The following is a 5,000-nucleotide window of genomic DNA, read 5'->3' on the forward strand; positions in this document are numbered from 1 at the left end:
TTTGGAGGGTCACCCATGAGCAACTGCTCAAAGTGCCCGGCAAAGGGGCTACACCTCTCCACACCTAACACTAGCTCGCCATCACCTCTTCTGAATGTGATCCTCTTGGTCACAGTTTTGAAGCGGAGCTTCTTCAGGGCTCGGTAAGCAGGCCTGAGGTCATTTGCATTAAGATGGCCCTAGACATCCTCAGCGATTTCCCTGACGTACATCTCCTTATCCATTCTCATGGAAGCTTTAGTCCCCCGTTTCTCAGTTTTATATTGGTTCCCAGCCATTCTGGCAGCACGGCCCAACTCTTTACTCTTCAGTGTCTACCACGACGCCACACCAAGATTAGTGACATCTTATCCCGTCTCAACTAAATACACCCTAAAATTCAGTTGACTGTAGAGCACGAGGTCAACGGATCCCTACCATTCCTGGATACCGTCATCATAAGGGAAAATAATTCTGTAAAATTCAAGGTGTATAGAAAACCCACCCACAAAGATGATTAATACATTATTCTAGTGCTCACGACAAAAAGACCAAGATTGGTGTGGTCATGGGATTTTATTTTCGAGCACTCAGGATATGTAGCCCTGAATTCCTCAATAAAGAATTACATCACATAACCAAGACCTTCGTTAAACTTAGCTTTCCCGCTGGTCTTTTTTCCACAACATTGAAGAAAGCCAGAGCCATAAGGGAGAGAAATAGTGACAAAAACCAAAACAAGAACAACACAATGTACATAGTAGTCCCCACCTCAGCCTTGGCCTGCGCACTCAGTAAAGAACTGAGAAATACGAACATCCACATCTCTTGTGACGCAGGTAAGAAAATTAGTGATCTTATCAAACCAAGGATAGAGAATAACAAATCCGAAAGTTTAGTTTATAAAATTCCATGTTCGGGGTGTGACAGTGCTTATATAGGAGAATCTTACAGGGGATTAAGCACAAGATTACAAGAGCACAAAGCCGATGTCAAATACCACCGCAACACCAGTGCACTCGTGAACCACATAGACGAAGAAGGACATCTGCCTAAATGGGATCAAGCGAATATTCTGCATAATAATCTCAGCAAAAGGCAAAGGAAAATCGTAGAAGCTTTGTACATAGCCGCCAACAAATGTACGAACAATAGAGTGGGTGATATAAAATTATCGGAGACAATAGCACGGCACGCAGCAAAAGAGTGGAAGAAAACGGGACGATTGATCTCCAGAGGCATCCCACGGAGTGTTTAATACGATCAACGCACGAGAGTTAAAGCCTCCTTGAACTCAGACCTGTCCTAGTTCATTACCCACACATTTTTTGCATTTATTGCCAATATTTTCTGTTGTATAATATTCTTTCTGAAGAAGCACCATAGTGCGAAACTAGTTAAAGAATAAACTCTCGTTCTATTTGTGTGTTTTCCCCTCTGCCTCTCTCATATTTATATATATGTATATATATATATATATACATATATTATATATATATTATATATATATATGTATATATATATATATATATATATATATATGTGTGTGTGTGTGTGTGTGTGTGTGTGTGTGTGTGTGTGTGTGTGTGTGTGTGTGTGTGTGTGTGTGTGTGTGTGTGTGTGTGTGTGTGTGTGTCTGTGTGTGTGTACTTATGTATGTATATGTATATATATATATGTATATATATATATATATATATATATATATATATATATATATATTCACTATAAAGTAATGTCGTAGCACATTGATAAAATAAACTTTTTATCCCACAGTCGGAAAAAGAAGACACTAATGTCGAATGTTCTGTATATTTCGATCACTAACTGTGACCCTCTTCAGCAGAATGAATACATAGTGGAAGGCATATGCTTATATACAAAGGTGTGAGGTGGGAGAAGGAACAAGCTCAGGTAACGTGACCGATGCTCCGCAGGTCGCCTGGAGTTTTGTGACCTTGGAGTATATGAGGTAGAACTTGGCTGACTGCTGAGGTGGTAATGCAGTCAGGTGACCACTGACCATTTGATATATTGAAATTAGGGAGATATTTAATCAGGGAAGACTCTATTATTTTCCTTTTGAAGCTACATGTTGATTTATAAATTATTTCAGCATCATCCCAAAGCATGCGGTGATCTATATTGGCAATGTGCTGAAATACTGCGGAACTTTGTTGACCATATTTTACAGAATTTTTATGCTCTTTAATTCTGGTTGCCAAATCTCTTCCAGTTTGTCCCCAATAAACAGTATCACAATCTAAACATGGCAACTTATATACACCTGGGTTAATGTCGCTTAATGGTCTGTGGTGTACATTAACTATTTTCCTAAACAAGGTATTAGGATAATTGAAGATCACATTGATGTTTTCTTTAGGTAAAAATTGGGACGTTTCATTTAAAGAATCATTATAGGGTAATTCTATACATTTGTTATCCCATTTATGTTTTTTAGTAGGGTGGGGAGTAGATTTATGGAAACTAATTTTAGCCTTGCTAAGGGCTTTTTGCAAGAACCAATCCGGGTATCCTAGTCTTGTAAGTTGTTGTTTTTAGTTATTATTTCTGTATCTAAATACTGTGAGCTGCAAATTCTTAGTGCTCGTAAAAATAAGCCCGAAGCAACACTGTTTTGTTTTGTCAGAATGGTAGCTAAAAAAGTGCAAGTAACTCCCAGTGTGGGTAGGTTTTCTATAAACTGTAAATGACAAGCAATTCTGATTTCTTGTTATTAAAATATATAGAAAAGGCAATTTATTATCTACTTCCCATTCTACTTTAAATTTTATGTTGTTAGCCAAATTATTAAGTTTATCAAAGAATTCATTCTGCTGAAGAGGGTCACAGTTAGTGATCGAAATATACAGAACATTCGACATTAGTGTCTTTTTTTTCCGACTGTGGGATAAAAAGTTTATATATATATATATATATATATATATTATATATATATATATATATATATATATACAAATATATATATATATATATACATATATATATATATATATGTGCGTGTGTGTGGGGGTATTATGTATATGTGAGGAGGTGAGGAGGAGAACAGGGGTGAAAAAGGATTTGGGAGATAGGGTTGATGAAAGAATATTAGGATGGTTTGGACACATGGAAAGAATGAGTGAAGAAAGACTAGTAAAAGAGGTATGGAAGGCAGATGTGGAGGGAGTGAACATGAGGGGACGTCCTAGGATGAGGTGGATGGATGGGGTGAAGGGGGCTTTGGGGAAGAGGGGAATGTCTGTTGAGGAAGGAAGGGAGAGGACGGAAGACAGAGGTGAGTGGAGATGGTTGTATATGGATGATGTTGTGACTGCATGCGGAGGAAGGGGCGGGGGGGGGGGGGCGGGGCTAGTATGTGTGAGTAAATTTTGACGCAGCCCGAAGGGATTTCTCCCCGTCCTCGCCTTATATGCAAAGGGGGACGGAGAGGGGGGGTCGCCGATTAAATGAAGCGGCCTTGCTGTGGATGTACTGTGTCTTGCGACACTGCTTCTGACCCAGGGCGGTGGGCAGGGTGCAGGGATGACCCGTCATCCAGGAGGTGCTCAGATGAGAGGAAGGGCGGGAGGGGTGTGGAGTGTATTTAGGGATGAAATGGGTGGGAGTGGTTTGTATGCCTTTTTCTTTGTGGCTACCCCCCTTGGACGGGGAAGAAGCCTATCTATATGTCTTTATATATATATATATATATATATATATATATATATATATATATATATATGTATATATATATATATAAATATATATATATGCATATAGAAATATATATATATTTACACACACAGACAAATATATATGAATATATATTTATATATACATATATATATATTTACACACACAGACAAATATATATGAATATATATTTATGTATACATATATATATACATATATATATATATATATATGTGTGTGTGTGTGTGTGTGTGTGTGTGTGTGTGTGTGTGTGTGTGTGTGTGTGTGTGTGTGTGTGTGTGTGTGTGTGTGTGTGTGTGTGTGTGTGTGTGTGTGTGTGTGTGTGTGTAAGTGTGTGTATGTGTGTGTGTGTGTGTGTGTGTGTGTGTGTGTGTGTGTGTGTGTTTGTGTGTGTGTGTGTGTTTGTGTGTGTGTGTGTGTGTGTGTGTGTGTGTGTGTGTGTGTGTGTGTGTGTGTGTGTGTGTGTGTGTGTGTGTTTGTGTGTGTGTGTGTGTGTGTGTGTGTATGTGTGTGGATATGTGTATATATATATATATATGTATATGTGTATATCTATATATATATATATATGTATGTATGTATGTATGTATGTATGTATGTAAGTATATATTGTAGAAGACAAAAAGCGAGATAGAGAGAGAAATTTCTAGGGCAGTTCACCACCACATGCCCTACATACATAGTGACCTCAATGAAAACACCTGCTGCACCAAACTGATATGATCAGCTCGTTAGAAGGAAGGCGTGCACCTTATTCGAAGACAAAAGAAGACTGTCCACAGGATTTTAAGGAGTGCGAAAAATGGTCAACAGTTCTTAGGCCATTCTTCAAGGATTCGGCAAAGCCCTTCGTGTAGCTTCGAAAAAGATTAGCCAGACTTTGCGAATCCTTTGTAGCTGTGGAGCCATCGTACAGCCAGCCACAGGAACACGTCTACAGGACTCGAATATAGTGCTGAACTTCGAGGAATCTTGTCCAGTTACCAGAAAGCTAGAGACCAACGGAGATAATGAATAGCTCCAGCAACCTGAGGCCGCGGAGAATCTTCTCGAAGAACCGAAGACTCTTCAAGTGATCGAGAAGATTTCGGCCACTGAAGAAGTCTCTTTCCAAGCGCCTTCCGACGGGACTCAAGATCCCAAAATGCCACAAGAGACTCCTCCACCTTCTGAGGAAACATACAAAGAGGATGTCTTATCCTTGCGGGTTGAAGACAACAACCAAAGCAAACCAAAGGAAGTCAAGTCCACTGAGCCCAAGGAAGTCACTCCACTGCTTCCACAAGCTTCTGAGGGTCAAAAGA

This window comes from Oratosquilla oratoria, chromosome 18, assembly GCF_046742065.1.
Source record: "Oratosquilla oratoria isolate Oo_2021 chromosome 18, ASM4674206v1, whole genome shotgun sequence".
NCBI classification, from domain to species: domain Eukaryota; kingdom Metazoa; phylum Arthropoda; class Malacostraca; order Stomatopoda; family Squillidae; genus Oratosquilla; species Oratosquilla oratoria.